The sequence below is a fragment of the Spermophilus citellus genome (genome assembly GCF_964194105.1).
Source record: "Spermophilus citellus genome assembly, chromosome: 1".
Classification (NCBI taxonomy): Eukaryota; Metazoa; Chordata; class Mammalia; order Rodentia; family Sciuridae; genus Spermophilus; species Spermophilus citellus.
The window spans coordinates 93,972,462-93,989,493 of record NC_138182.1 but is presented as its reverse complement, the minus strand read 5'-3'; the positions used below and the strand labels follow the sequence as shown (position 1 = coordinate 93,989,493).

At 35.1% G+C, this 17,032-nt stretch overlaps 1 long non-coding RNA gene across 2 annotated transcripts; it reads right to left on the bottom strand.

Annotated features, from left to right (window-relative positions):
• Positions 1-2,468: 2,468 nt before the first annotated feature.
• LOC308653805 lies at positions 2,469-16,801 on the bottom strand. Of its 2 annotated transcripts, none has more exons than XR_014023114.1 (3): positions 16,729-16,801; positions 10,170-10,242; positions 2,469-2,857 (listed from the first exon to the last, which is right to left on the bottom strand). It is a non-coding gene; the product is annotated as an uncharacterized lncRNA (long non-coding RNA). The 2 variants fall into 2 exon arrangements; XR_014023115.1 differs by lacking the exon at positions 16,729-16,801 and adding an exon at positions 12,901-12,928.
• Between the last annotated feature and the right edge of the window lie 231 nt (positions 16,802-17,032).

Here is a 17,032-nt window from a genome sequence, read left to right as displayed (position 1 = left end):
AATTCATATGGAAAAATAAAAGACCCAGAATAGCAAAAGCAATTCTAAGCAGGAAGTGTGAATCAGGCGGTATAGTGATACCACATTTCAAACTATATTACAGAGCAATAGTGACAAAAACAGCATGGTACTGGTACCAAAACAGGCGAGTGGACCAATGGTATAGAATAGAGGACACAGAGACTAATCCACAAAGTTACAACTATCTTATATTTGATAAAGGGGCTAAAAGCATGCAATGGAGGAAGGATAGCATCTTCAACAAATGGTGTTGGGAAAACTGGAAATCCATATGCAACAAAATGAAACTGAATCCCTTTCTCTCGCCATGCACAAAAGTTAACTCAAAATGGATCAAGGAGCTTGATATCAAATCAGAGACTCTGTGTCTGATAGAAGAAAAAGTTGGCTCCGATCTACAGATTGTGGGGTCGGGCTCCAAATTCCTTAATAGGACACCCATAGCACAAGAGTTAATAACAAGAATCAACAAATGGGACTTACTTAAACTAAAAAGTTTTTTCTCAGCAAGAGAAACAATAAGATAGGTAAATAGGGAGCCTACATCCTGGGAACAAATTTTTTCTCCTCACACTTCAGATAGAGCCCTAATATCCAGAGTATACAAAGAACTCAAAAAATTAGACAATAAGATAACAAATAACCCAATCAACAAATGGGCCAAGGACCTAAACAGACACTTCTCAGAGGAGGATATACAATCAATCAACAAGTACATGAAAAAATGCTCACCATCTCTAGCAGTCAGAGAAATGCAAATCAAAACCACCCTAAGATACCATCTCACTCCAGTAAGATTGGCAGCCACTATGAAGTCAAACAACAAGAAGTGCTGGCGAGGATGTGGAGAAAAGGGTACACTTGTACGTTGCTGGTGGGACTGCAAATTGGTGCGGCCAATTTGGAAAGCAGTTTGGAGATTCCTGGGAAAGATGGGAATGGAACCACCATTTGACCCTGCTATTGCCCTTCTCGGACTATTCCCTGAAGACCTTGAAAGAGCATGCTACAGGGATACTGCCACATCGATGTTCATAGCAGCACAATTCACAATAGCTAGACTGTGGAACCAACCCAGATGCCCGTCAATAGATGAATGGATAAAAAAAAATGTGGCATCTATACACAATGGAGTACTATGCAGCAATAAAAAAATGACAAAATCATAGAATTTGCAGGGAAATGGATGGCACTAGAGCAGATTATGCTTAGTGAAGCTAGCCAATCCCTAAAAAACAAATACCAAATGTCTTCTTTGATATAATGAGAGCAACTATGAACAGAGCAGGGAGGAAGAGCAGGAAGAAAAGATTAACATTAAACGGAGACATGAGATGGGAGGGAAAGGGAGAGAAAAGGGAAATTGCATGGAAATGAAGGGAGACCCTCATTGCTATACAAAATTACATATAAGAGGTTGTGAGGGGAATGGGAAAATAAACAAGGAGAGAAATGAATTACATACATTGGGTAGAGGGAGAAGATGTGAGGGAAGGGGAGGGGGGATAGTAGGGGATAGGAAAGGTAGCAGAATACAACAATTACTAATAGGGCATTATGTAAAATTGTAGATGTGTAATCGACATGATTCTGCAATCTGCATTTGGGGTAAAATTGGGAGTTCATAACCCACTTCAATCTAATGTATGAAATATGGTATGTCAAGAGCTTTGTAATGTTGTGAACAACCAATAAAAAAAAAATAACACCCTAAAATCAGAAGGATTTACAGGGGTACACTTAAAGATGCTTTGGGAGATTATCTTCTCAGAAAAAAAAAAAAACCCATATGGAATAAATGCAAAATATATACTTCTAAAAATAAATAAATAAATAAATAAATAAAATAAAAATAAAAAGTAGCTTGAAAAATAAACATGCAAATTAATCTTAAAAAATAAATAAATAAATAAATAAATAGAATTTCTTTGGTACCACCTCCATGAAATGCATTTTTGTCACTTCAGTTCAGTACATCTCAATATTCTATTCCATGTAGTTGGGAAAGATGGGGCTATTGCAAGGTCTTTCTTATTTTACTAATTATCCACTAGAATTAAAGATCAACCTTGGTGCCTCCAGAGGATTTAATTCTCATTCACCTTTCTTATACATAGTGTTTTATTTTTTATTCAAGCAGCAATAACTGTATTTAAAAGGTGAATAAAAGATTCTGATATGGACATGGTGCTTTAGAGGTCCCCAAATCCCTAGGGTGTTGTTCTGACTCCACCTTACCACTGAAGCATCTTGATTGCATTCCATGTTGGACACTGGTACTATGCTTCCACTGAAAGTGATTCATTAGTTATGAATATTGTTCTTTTTCTGCTCTCAATACTCTTGGAAATGTCGGGATTCATGATAGGTTTAGAATCATAATTTTCAACACACTTATCATAGACGCATTTGATAACAAGAGACCACACATATCTAAGAAGAATAAATAAGAGAAAGAAGACCATTTATCAATCCTAAAGAGGTAAAAGAATAAACTCTGGGTATAAAATAGTAGTCATCTAATAAATTTGTTTCAAAAAATATTTTAGATGGTAATATATTACTGCATTAGAAAAGAGTGATATAAATGCAACTTCAATTATTAGAGTTGTGACTGATTATTTTAAATAGAGTATCAAAAGCTGTGTGCAGTGGTGCATGCCTGTAATTTTGTGGAGTCTTCTGAGGTTGTGGGTGAAAGATCACAAGTTCAAAGCCAGCCATCCTCAGCAACTTAGTGAGGCTCTAAGAAACTCCACAAAACCCTTTTTCCATATAAAATATTTTATAAAGGGCTGAGGATGTTTCTTAGCAGAAAAGCATTCCTGGGTTCAATCTGTAATATGAGAGAGAGAGAGAGAGAGAGAGAGAGAGAGAGAGAGAGAGAGAGAGAGAGAGAGAGAGATAGATATGGGGGGTAATCAGTGAAACTTTCAGGGTCAAGGATTTAAACAATTTAAAAACAATAGAATTATGCTCAGGAGATACATCCTTAAGCTGTTTAAAATCATGTTTTTATCAAGTATTTATAAAACAAGATTAAGATCTAATATAAATCAGGCTTGGCAACGGGGAAATTGTTCAAATAATAAGTATATACATAAACACATAAACCAATATTAGAGAAGTTAACATTTGGGATATTTATGCCATTATATAATCACTAGCAATATAAAAACAATAACAAGAAAAAGTGAGTAAATAAACAAATAAATAATTGAATGAATGAATGAATAACTAAAAAGTACAAATATGTAATGTGACTGCAATTGTAAAAGAAAGCTTGTAGCCTTGAAAAAGTGTAAAGGTACTTTCGATATGGTGTTCTACTACTTACTGAGGCATACCTTATGAACTGTCAATTCCACTTCTAGATGGGAAGAGTTAAAAAGAGAATCCACACAACTGGCTCTCTCACTTGGGAATAGTGCAACAGTTACCTTTTTCTTTCTTCCCAAATTTTATTTCTGCTTCCAAGAACACTACCCGTCTAACCTCATGATGCCATTGTAGACTTGTTGCATCTGAACCCTTCTGCTGCTCAAGTTTTTTTTTTTTTTTCATTGATCTTTTTCTCCCTACCCCCATATATTCCACAATTTTTAATGTGTTTATTTTCAGTTGTAGTTGGACACAATATCTTTATTTTATTTATTTATTTTTATGTGGTGCTGATGATCAAACACAGGGCCTCTTATGTGCTAGGTCAGAAATCTGGAACTGAGCACAGCCCCTCCACCAATACTTTAAAAAAAAAATAATGTCACCTACATACTTAGCATCCACCAGTCTTACATTCTGATCCATCCATTTCCTGCTTTTTGAGATTTTGAGATTTTTTTCATTCAGCCATCAATAGTCCAGAGTGCTCAGAATTGGGGGTAAATTTTACAGAATATTAGAGATCAATTACTCAACATTAAAATTTATATACTGGGATGCACCTAAAGCTGAGGATAAAAAGAAAATCTACAGACTTCACTAGTTAAAATAAAAGGTCTAAAATTCAGAAAAATGAATAATTTTGAAATGACAATTTCATAAAAAGGAGAGTAAAGGGCAGAACATACTAAGCAAAAGCAAAATTTTCACACCACAAAAAATGTACATCTGCATAGTGTCATGTATGCGTGCTTCTAGAAGACAAATTAAATTGAAAGAGATACAATTAATTTGAGATGTAGCAATAAAATATTAATTGTATATAATAGTAATATATATGTACCTGTACCAAATATGCCTCATTTAATTATACGTTTACATTGGAAGAAATGAACTCTAAACTTTTTAAACTTTTTTTAAAAATTTTTTTTATATGTCATAGTGAATACTGACATCTAGAATTTTGTGTTGCCAAATGTTCAGGCTACATATTATATTTACTTGAAGTACATCACTGAACAACAGATGGATTTTACCACACCTTGTTGTACGATATGAACTTATAGAAATAATTAGATACCTTATAATAATATGAATAAATAGGTGTGTGTAAGTAACAAAGAACCTTTATTAAGTAAAAGAAAATGAAACAAAACAAAACAAACAACAAGAAACTTGAAATTTAGAGAAAGTTTGCAGTGCTTTGCAGAAATAGAAATATGACATTCTTTCCAAAAAAATCATTGGGACAAGAAATTATTTTTTGGGAAAACTATATTGTATGCTTTCTTAATACCAGAAGAAACTCATTTTCAGGAGTATTATATACTTCAATATAAAAATAAAATAGAGCTGTGGATGGTATTACACAAATAATCTCAATGACTTGGGAGGTAGAGGCTGAAGAACCAAAAGTTCAAAGAAAGCCTCGTCAACACAGGAAGGCCATGACCACCATGAGGAAGTTTCTGTCTCAAAATAAAATATTGAATGGCCTGGGTATATGGCTGTGGATTAAGGGTATACCACCCCTAGATTCAATAACACATATATATCTGTCAAAAGTTACTATAACAAGGAATTTATGCTAGGTGTGGTGGCACATGCCTGCAATCCCAAAACTCTGAAGACTGAGGCAGGAGGATTGTGAGTTCAATGCCAGCCACAATAAAAAGAGTCACCAAAAAGCTCAGTGAGACCCTGTTACTACATAATATATAAAATAATCCTGGGAATGTGATTCATTTGTCAGTTACCCCTGCATTCAATCCCCAGCATGAATAAAAGGGATTTATATGGAAAATGTCATAGTACTTGCCTCTAATGCCATCTATTTGGAAGACTAAGGCAGAAAGGTTAAAATTTCAAGGTTAGCTGGGCCACCTGTCAACAACCTGTCTCTATATAAGATTTTTTAAAAATGCCTGGGGATGTTGATGAGTGTAATGGCAACTTTGGTTTAAATCTCAAGAACCACAAAACAGAGCAGTTATTTATTTTCAAAAAGTTACATAAATACGTTAAAAAATATAAATTGGGCAACATTAAGAAATAAACTTTTTTTCATTAAGTGGTACAAAGATGGGCTGGAGTTCTGGATCAGTAGCAGATCACTCACCTAGCACATGTGAGGCCCTTGGTTCCATCCTCAACACCACATAACAATAAATAAATAACATAAGGGTATTATGTCCAGCCACAACTAAATAATAACATAATTTTAAGAAAAGGTATAAAGAGAAGTGGGAGAACTCATGAGCTCACATAAAAGTTAAGAATATTTAATAAAAAATGACACTTATGGTAGGAGAAATGTTCAAAAATTAAAACCTCTTAACATCTTAACAAATTATAAAAATGCAAGCTAACATCTGATGCCAAAAAAAAATTACATAGTATTGATGAGGACAAAAAACAATTTCTCTTGAATTAGAGAAACTATATAAATTGCTTTTATTTTTTGTGTAAAGTGTTTATTTAATATATATGATACTCCTCAAACAGTAGCAAAGCCTATATAAAATACTGTGTTTCTGATCCTGATAATATCTGGTTATATGATAGCATAAGGCTACAGATATATTCATCCATGCTTTTGAAACCAGAAAAATAGGTGAAAAGAGGAGGTACATTCAAAATGAAATAAATGCTATAGTTTGAAAAAATTGATTTCTTGGGATCATACACATTTTTAGTTTCATTGAAGTGGCTCCTGTTTTCTCCACATTGTCTCAAAATAAAACATAAAAAGGACTGGGGATGTGGCTCTGTGGTTAGCACTCCTGGGTTTATCTCCCAGTGCCAAACCAAGTAAGGTGAAATTTCTGAAAGATTACAATTATGCCAGTGTACACATACATGTAAAAAATATTAGTGAAAATTTAAAAATTAATAAATATATTTTTTGAAAAAGTGTTAAGGTTCTTCCAAAGCTCAAGATAAAAATGACATATGATCCACTAATAATAATTTGGGTTAGCAAAGCAAGGCTGCACATGCCTATGCTCCAGTGGCTCAGGAGTATAAGAAGGGAGAATCTCAAGTTCAAGACCAGTCTCAGCAATTTGGCAAGGTTGTAACCAAATGAGTGAGATGCTGTCTCAAAAAAGGGGTACAGGTTGGTGTATAGCACAGTGAAAAAGTGCCCATGGGTTAATCTATAGTGACTCAATAACTAAAAATAATAATAATAAATCTGGCTAAAAAGTGCCATACAATCCAGTAATAATATTTCTGGGCATACATCTAAATGAATTGGAAAACTTTTCTCAAAGAAATAACTGCAATTCCATTTTTATTGTAGCTCTATTCATAGTATCTAATAAAAAAATGAAATGCCAGTCAGGCATGGTGGGAAATGCCTCTAATCCCAGGGGCTTGGGAGTTTGAGGCAGAGGATGGAGAGTTCAAAGCAGCCTCAGCAATGGTAAAGCACTAAGCAACTCTTCCCAAAGAAAATGTGAAATAGGGCTGTGGATGAGAGCCTAAGTCGTGGAGTGCCTCTGAGTTTAATTCCTGGTATGCACCCCCCAAAAAAACATCCTTTTAGGAAAAGAATACCAAAAGATTTCTTCCAGCTTCACAGCATTGAACTACTCCCCTTAGATGCTACACACTTATAGTTCAAACTGATCTCTAGAAGACAAGACTCAGATAATGATATTTTTTAAATAGGCTAAGAGACATTGATATCTGTGGACACCTTAAGTCAGACTGTTCTAAAACTAAGGACTGGGCAAATATGGGAGGTTGGAATGAGAACACAACACAGTTAAGTTCTTCAAAGGGGAATCTTAACTCAGACACTATGATATCTGAAACCACAGTTGGAGATAAAATTAGATTCTTTGCTTCACTGATTTCTGGGTTATTAATTCAATCCAAACAGATATTGAAAAAGTATTAAGGCTACTGGTTAATGTCTATGTAAAACAGGTTAATAAAAATGTATCAGATTAGGGCTGGAGTTTCGGCTCAGTAACAGAATGCTTGCCTAGCATGGGTGAGGCACTGGGTTGGATCCTCAGATCCACATATCAATAAGTAAAATAAAAGTCCATTGATAACTAATTTTTTTTAAATGTACCAGGTTTCTCACATGGCTTTTAATTTTCAGATTCACTATGTACTCTTACTCTAGCCTTTGTGATTAAACTTCCTTAGAGTTTAAATCAAGTTCAGTCCCATCTTTATTTTCCTCCACACTAGGACACAGATATTTCCTGGAAATGTTTGGAATGCTTCTACAGGTCATTTTAATAAAGTGGTCTTACATATATGGAGGGAAAAACCTCAATTAAGGTCCCATTACATTTTTAAAAAGTGTTTAATTGGGACTGTGAGGATGGCCTTAGCCCTGAGCTTAAACAACTCTATTTTAAAAACTCCAGTTTGAAACATGCAGTGGCACCAGGCACACCCACAGAGTCCTCCAGTATGGCCTAAAAGTTACTTCCCCTTAACTTTATAAACAGAGTGAACTATCTGGCAGGTTATACTTGGCCTGATAAGAGAGACAGACAAGAAAATCAGAGTGGAGACCACAAGACCGGAAGTTTCTGATCCCAGGGTAAATGATGTCATGGAGAAATCCCAGGATAGCTAATAAGAATTGAAAGAGAGGTTAAAAGCCCCCAAATTTAGTATAAATAATAGAGCTAATGAGTAGGGATTTAGCCAGCAGAAACCAGCATGCACTCAAGCTGAAGAGCCTGATGAGGACCTGACATCCCATCACTTGTCATTTTTCTTCTGATCCTCTGCATGATTTTCTCATCTCTCAAACTCTACCACTTCATCTGAACTTTGATGAAAGCCACAACTTCTTCATAGGTTCTCTCCTCAACCTGTTGTCCACTCCAAGCCAGGAGAAACCTGCCTTGGTTCTGGACCTGGTCACCATGGTCTGAGTGAGTGTGCATCTGCTGGACTAAAAGCCTAAAGCTTAAGAATTTTGTTCTGAAATTTAAACTTAGTACACAGAGGGAATGTCTGTAACTAGCCTGTCACGATTAAGTTACTTTTGCAGTGTCTAAAATTAATCTACACTTCTTAGCAGTAAATTAATCAACCTTTTTTTTCTTTTGCTGTGAATGGATTATCTCTATTACAGTGCCTAGCATTCAGGATTGTTATTTTCTTGAGTAAGAACCTATAGAGTATAATTGCATTGAGCAATTTGAGTGAATAAAGCATTAAAAGGGGCAGAAGCATTTGGACATTTTTTATTTCTCTCCTTGACTGCATATGTCGCAATTTTGCCCCTGGCGACTGGGACACATTGACTATATTATTTTATTAAGAAAAAAGTCATCATTTTTAATGTCATCTAATTTTTTTCCTGCTTTTTTTCTTATGTGAAAGTCTCACAAGGATAAAGCAAAATCTTTTAAAACTGTCATCCAGTTCTTGGAGGAAAAAAATACAAATAAAGCATGCCTTTAAAACAAAATATGAGAAAACATAAGTATGTTGAAACAGAAGTTTTGAGATGAAACTAAATTTCCCATTTAACCAATTTTCTCTGGGATCTTGTCTCACAAGTTTTGAAGAATAAAATCTATGGACACTCAGGGAAGGTAGTAGTAAAAAGAATAGGATTTATTTTAGCAAGAAAAAATACAACTCCCAAAATGTGGGAAAGGGCATGTTAGCAGAAGAACCCATTTTTTGTGTGTGTCAGTTTCGAAGTTTAAATATGGTTTTTGGCAAAGCTTTGGTTAATATCTATTTAAAATGAGTATTGAAAAGGGCATTTTTATTACCAACTAGGCTCAAGTTTGTCCTTAATGTATCTCATCCTCCTTCCAGTGACTTCCAACTGGGTTCACCCCAAGGAAAAAGAATTTGATTGAAGGTATTCCCATAAGTGAGTCTCAAGTGTTTTTTTTTGTTTTTGTTTTTGTTTTTTTTTTTAAATTTGAATAGGCCTTAATGGTGCGCATTAACATATCTATCCATTAACATTCAGTGTGGTTAAATAAGATGTCCATGATACAGCTGCCTTTTAATTTTACTATCTATTTTATTTTATTTTTTCTCAATCAAGTTGTGCAAGAACCCTGCCTTTGAGAATGTGAAGGGAGCTGGAAATTTGGGATTTAATCTCAGACCTATAAATAGCTAAACTATCAGATAATCATTCTGGATTTGAGATACTTCTTAGTCTACATTTAGAAAGCTCAGGAGGAATGAGGATTTTGAGTTCAAAACCAGTTTGAGCAACTTAGTGAGGTTCTAAGAAACTCAGTGAGACTTTGTCTCTACATAAATATATAGAAAAAGGTTGAGAATGTGGGTCAGTAGATAAACACCCATGGGAATAATTCATGGTCTAAAGTAAACAAACATATAAACAACAAAAATAAAAACTTGGGAGGAACAAGAACAGGAGTCCCTAAAAAAGCCACAGCTTCTCTCACACAGGAACACAACTAATGAAGTTGGGGTCCTCTTCTGATGATTATCCCAGTCTTCATCACACATTCTGGGGACATGCTGAGCTAATGGCACACAGATGCCAACATAGGAATTCAGGAAGGCCCTGAAAACACCATACAATTATGGAACAAAAGACTTGAGGTCTAAAATGCTAATCTAAGCTCCACTATACTAGTCAGAGAAAACTAAAGGCTAAGCTGCCAAGGAGAGACCCTCTATCCACCAGACTCTGGAGACAATTATGAGGAGTTTCCAGCCACCATTGCCAATCCCACTGGCTTCAAACAGCCTCCCTACCCAGTCTCAAAATAAGAACACATGCTTACCATTTTCTGGCTTTCAGTATGCTTAGTGTTCCCCATATACATATTTTTTTCAGCTTCAGTGTAGCACAGAAACCTGAAAGCAAAGAAATGGATTCAGTGAATGGCAGGCTCCAAAAACAAAAGGAACAGAAGACTGTGGAAGTCTGCCCCCTCATCACTGACTGTTTCTTGATTGGACAGTTCTCACCCAAGAGACAGATTGGAAAGGGCTTCAGGAACTTCCTCCAAATTGAGCCTGGTAGAGATACCACTGGTTACTGGTGGCAAGTCTTACTTTTCCACATGTTGAAGTTTGAACATTAGAGAAGCATGCTGAGGGAAGCATATGAAGCAGGGTTTATTTAGAAAAGGGTAACACAGACTTCTCCCACAAGGGAGAAGGGGGGCATAGCTGGTATCTGGGTATCCTAAGAAGCAAGGTGTTTTGCCCTTTTTATATGTCCTAGGCTTCCTTTGTTCTCCTGCCTTTCCTCCCTTATCTTTCTTCTTCCTGAGGACTGCCTAGGCTCAGAAAGGCTTGGTGGGATGGCCTAAAGTTGGGAAATAGGTGGGCTGAAGAGGAAGGGCAAGATGGAGTAGACAAGGACACATTTACTATCTTATAGCTCCCTGTAGGGAGGGGAAAACCTGGGACAGGTTACCTTGGCAACAGGTTGGAGCAGGGGCAGGTTCCTGATAATATGCCTCAGGGGACAGTCTCTAACTTCCCAGATTCACTCAAAATTGGCTTCCTGACTCAATTCACCTATTTATACTGAGTGCCTGTCTAATTCAGTAGGCCTACTGTTTGAGTGACAGTAAGTTGCATACAGATCAGAATCAAATAAGGACACAAAGACAGGTTTATGGCTGCTCTATTTTTGTTGATCAAACCCTTGGGATCTACCACATGCAGGGGTGCATGCCTGTAATCCTAGCAACTGGAGAGGCTGAGGCAGGAGGACAGTGAGTTCAAAGCCAGCCTCTGCAGTGGCAAGGCACTAAGAACCTCACTGAGATTATGTATCACCTTTGTCCTTGGAAAGACCCACAGAGCACTTCTAGGCACATTCCCACCCTGTTTGTCTACAAATGACAGGAGAGATCTGCTGTGCCAGGTGTCACTGACTCAGGCTAGGTGGGGACTTCAACTCATTTGCTATTAGTATTAACTATGTGTTTCCTATTTTCATCATAATTCCTGTGAGCGCAAAGAAGGCTCTGTTAGTGAAGGGAATGTATGTTGAACAAGTTGTAGCTTTAGAATGAGGGGCTAAGTGTCAATTGTTAAGCTTTTCTCAGGAACCTTGATTTGCAATCTTTTCCCTGTGAATTTCTTAAGAAATAACACTATTGTTTGTATTGTCATACATAAGATTTGCAAATATTTTCTCCCATTCTATGGAGCTTTATTTTACTTGTTTAAGCACAAAATTTTTAATTTTGTTGAAATCCATTTTATTTCCTTCTTTGAACAATTGTGCTTTGGTATTATTGCATTTTAAAAACTATTGCCCAACCCAAAGTCACAAAGATTTGTTCTGCCATGTTTTCTTCTAAGAGATTTATATTTAGGTCTATGATTCATTTCAAGTTAATGTTTGCATATGGTGTAAGGAAGAGGTCCAGCTTTGCCCTATGGCATGCGTACATTCAATTGTCCCCTGTGCCATTTACAGAAAAGACTACTTTTTCATGATTGAATTGTCCTAGAACTCTTAACAAAATTAAACTGACCATAAATATAAAAACTTATTTCTGGACTTAATTCTATTCTCATGATCCATGTGTCACTTTGTAGTAAGTTTGAAATCAAGAAGTATGAGTCCTTCAGCTTTGTTCTTTATTTCAAGATTATTTGGGCAGCGTGAGGTCTCTCATATTTCCATATAAATTGTAAAACTAGCTTTTCAGAGATACTAAAATACATCTCAGGGAGGCAATGAGTTTATTGGAAGTGATGTAAAGGAGGAACAGGGTGACACTCTGACAGAAGAAAGTGTGTTCTCTCTGAAAAAAAAAATAGCATGACTCTCTTGAAATCCATTTTTTTTTTTTGAAGATCTAAAAAAAGATCCCAAAGTGTCCTGCCCAGGTACACTTCTCAACTTTGGACTGACAGCAGGATAACATCAAACTCTCAAGTATCCTCTGCCATGACAACTTTAGGTTAATTAGGCTCATGTTCACCATTTCTAATTGAATTCTTAAGCATAAACTCTCGCAGATTTCATATTTAGTAAGAATTATTTTTATTTCTCTGAGTTCCAGAATCTGGTCTATAGCAGGGTCACAAAAGTCTTCACTTCAGGGTAACTTAAGTTGGTCTTGTAAACATTGTTTTGAAACTGCATTTCTTCTGTAGATAACAGTTTGTTAAGAAATGTAACATATCCTGTGCAGTTAAGCCAGAACATTCTTGTAAAATAAAGCATGGGGTCAACATGTTGGGCCTATTTATTTATATTACTACATGTTGAAATGTAGTAATATAAATAAATAGATTATATTTAGATTAGCTAGTCTACCACTGAGCTACATCAGTGTCACCCTTGTCAGAAATAAGGTTGCATGAAGATGCAAATCTCTCAATCAGGCAAAGGCAGTATGTAATTGACATCACATTCTGGAGCTAAAAATCATAGAACAGAGTTCCTTTCAAATGTGCTATGCCAACTTTTTATTAGATGTGGTTTATTTACTACTTTCACTAATTCCAGAAAATCCCTTTGAAATCACAAATTTTATTTACCTTCCAATCCTCAGAGGGTCATGTTCTTCTCGTGTAGATCCTCAGAACCACATATAAATAAATAAATAAATTAAAGGTATTATGTCCATCTAAAAAAAAAAAAAAAAAAACTAACACCGGAAAACTGGACACACAGGTGCAAGCCTATAATCCCAGCTGCTCGGGAGACAGAGGCAGTAGAATAATAAGTTCAAGGCCAACATCAGCAACTGAGACCCTGCCCCAAAATAAAAAGGGCTGGGGATGTATTTCAGTGGCAGAACATCCCTGAGTTCAATCCCTGCCACTGCAAAAAAAAGCAAAAGAACGTGACAAAAAAAGTAACACTTAGGATTTTTTCTCAGGAATTTTTCCACAGATTTCAACAAAGTAAGGTGCCTCAGACATTAGTTTCTCCTGATCCCTCTTTTTTATAATCTTTATTTATTTATTTTTATGTGGTGCTAAGGATTGAACCTAGTGCCTCATATGTGTGAGGGAAGCACTCTACCACTGAGCTACAGCACACTTCTCTGTGCATCAATATCGTTATGTCTCAGAGACGAAACAATTTAAATCACAATCTTCAAAGAACCATATTTAATGTATAAAATTTTTTTAAATATGGCAAAAGAAATAAATCACATGCAGAGAGTAAATGAGAAAAAGAAGTAATGAAGAAAGAGCAGAAAGATCAATGAATAAACAACAGAAAAAAATAGAGAAAAATAAACTAATTAAATGCTGGTTCTTGGGCTGTGGTATAACTCAGTAGTACAGTGTGTGCTTACCATGTGTAAGGCCCTGGCTTGATCCCAAGCACAAAAACAAAAACAAAAACATAATACCTCATGACTAAATGAGATTTAAGCTAATATTGCAAAGCTGGTTTGCATTCAAAACACAATGCACATCATTATATTATCAAACAAATAATAACAATCCAATACCCATTCTTAGTTCAAAAACAACAACAATAAAAACTTTAGGAATAGAACAGTCTCATTCTGATAAAAGGAATAAAAAAAAAACCCTACAGTTAACAGCACACATAATAATAATAAAAAAAAAAGATTGAACGTTTTTCTTTTAATATAAGGAACAAGACAAGGATTACCAATCCCATCATTTCTATCCAACAATATACCAGAGATTCTGCTTAGTTTAACAAGGCAAGAAAAAAAAATGACATTCAAGTGAGAAAGGAAGAATTCAAACCATATTTTTTAAATGATTAGATTATCTATATAGAAAATCCAATGAAATATACCCCCCAAAAACCTGAGTTTGGCAAAGCTGCATGATACAAGACCTAGATACAAAACTGAATTGTTGTTCTATGCTAGTAATGAAAAATTTTATATTGAATCTTTTAAACATACTATAACAACACCAAAAATGTCAAATATTTAAGACAAATTTGAAAGGGATATGCAAGACTTCTACTTTAAAAGATTGCTGAGAGAAATTAAAGAAAATTTAAACAAATGGGAAGAAATAACATGTTCATTTGTTGGAAGACTCAATGATGTTAAGAAGTCAATTCTCTCCAAGTTGATTCATAGATCCAATATCTCAGAATCCCAGCAGGCTGTTTTGTATAAACACGTAAGCTGATTATAAACTTCCAATGCATATGCAAAGGACCCAGAACAGTCCAAAGAACTTTGCAAAAGAAAAAATCTGGAAGAAAAACACTATTCCAAAGGTAAACTAATTCAGACAATGTGGTACTGATATAAAGATAAACAAGCAGATCATGCTACAAAATAGAGGCCAAAATAGACCTATGTACACAGAAAACTGATTTTGGCAATGGGACAAAGGCAATTCAGCAAAGAAACAATGTTCATTTTTAACAAATGGCGCTAGAACTAAATACTCAAATACAAAAACTTATGAATTTTGACCCCTGCCTTGCACCACATACAGAAATTAACTCAAAATGGGTCATATACCTAAGTATAAAACCTAAAACAATAAACCTCCTCAAGGAAACAGGAGCTAACTTCTGTGACTTGGGGTTAGGCAAAGAGTTATTAGGTATGATACCAAAAGTGCATTAAAGAACAATTCGTAAATTGAATTTCATCAAAATTAAGAACATGTGTTCTTTGAAAGACACTGCTAGGGGAATATAAAACATGTCAGACTGGGAAAAAATATCATATTTCTGATAAAGAATTTGCATCCAGAATATATAAAGAACACTTAAAACTTAATAAATAAAACAATGAAATATTCCAAAAATAATAGCATACAAGATTTGATACTTTACCAAGGAATGGCAAATAAGCACGTGAAAATATGCTCAATATCATCATCAGGCAATAGGAAACTGCAAATTAATATCACAATGAGGGACTGGGGTTGTGACTCAGTGGCACAGTACTTGCCTTGCACATATGAGGCACTGAGTTCAATCCTCAGGACTGCATAAAAATAAATAAATAAAGATATTGTGTACATCTACAACTAAAATTTTTTTTAAAAAACATTTACAGTGAGGAAATACTATGTATCTATTAGAGAAATAAAATTTAAAAAGACTACCATAGTAAGTATTTGAGATGGAGACTTGGGGCAACTGATTCCTCTTTCACTGCTGGTAGGAATGTAAAAGGAAACAACAACTTGGAAAACAGTTTGGCAGTTTTAAAAATTAAAAATACCGTACCACATGATCTATTCAAATCACTTCTGGGTATTTACCAAATAGAAAAGAGAGCCTAATTTCACACACAAACATCTGGAATAAAGTGGTTCAGATGGATTTAGTTCTAAGAGCCAAATGCTGGAAACACCCAAATGGCCATCAATGGTGAACAGGTACATCCATATAATGGAATACTTTGAGCACTTAAAAGAATAAACTACTGATATAATCAGAAACAGAGACAAATCTCAAAATAATTACACTGAGTGAAAAAGCCAAAAAAAAAAAAAAAGAGTACATGTGATATAATTCCATTTACATAAAACCCTAGAATAAACAAACTAACCTATAGTGACAGCAGATCAGTAAGTTGGTATGTGCGGGGTGGTGGCTTTGATCCTCAGCACAACATAAAAATAAAATAAAGATGTTGTATCCACCAAAAGCTAAAAAATAAATATTAAAAAACTCTCTCTCTTAAAAAAAATAAATTATTGTATATAAAAGGTAACAAATTGCAAATTGATCTCCCTGGATTGCACAGTTGTCTGTTTACTGGCTTCAAATGAAGTCTGAATGTTTAGCTACACTACCAGTACTGAAGGCTCAGCCACTGAATACTTAAAATACTATGTTTGCAAGCTGCCCTAAAGCAATTCATTAATTCAAATAAATGTTTACTGTACATGTGCTCTCAGTATGTCATGGTTGAAAGGGCTGGATTTTATGCAGAATGGACAGTACCAAATTACAAAGTTATTCCATGTCTCTTTTGGAATAATTTGTAAGGTTTAGCAACACTTAAATCACATGATGAACGAATAGCAATGGAAACAGGCCACAGACAGCCAAGAACAGTGACTCTTCTAATTAAAGGTGAAAATAATAAATTTCAATGATAACATGACTGAAGAACTGTATACTAACAGCTTAGAATTCCAAAATGACAAGTATCTCTCATATCTTAAGGGAATTCAGAACAAAGATTAAAAATTACTTCCACACACAGCAAGTATGGAGTCTGCCAGTTCTAAGTGGTGGTTCTAGCTTAGAAATATAAAAGGATGTGAAAAGACAGACCCCAAATGATTTCTTTTTAAATACCAATAACAAATAGGAAGTTTTTAAGTAAATTCTCTAACAGCTGGTATCAAAGATAATATTCTGTAACAGCATATTCTTCATTACTGAACTCAGCTAACTGGACCAAGAATGGAAATTATGGGCTGGAGATGTGGCTCAAGCGGTAGAGCGATCACCTGGCATGCGTGAGGCCCGGGTTCGATACTCAGCACCACATACAAAACAAAGATGTTGTATCCACCGATAACTAAAAAAAAAAATAAGTATTAAAATTCTCTCTCTCCCTCTCTCTTTAAAAAAAAAAAAATAAGTAAAATTAAATAAAATTTAAAAAAAGAATGGAAATTACTATATCTTATAGAAGATACAAGCTTAATTACTCATCACAAATAAAACCACCCATAGCTCTGCCAT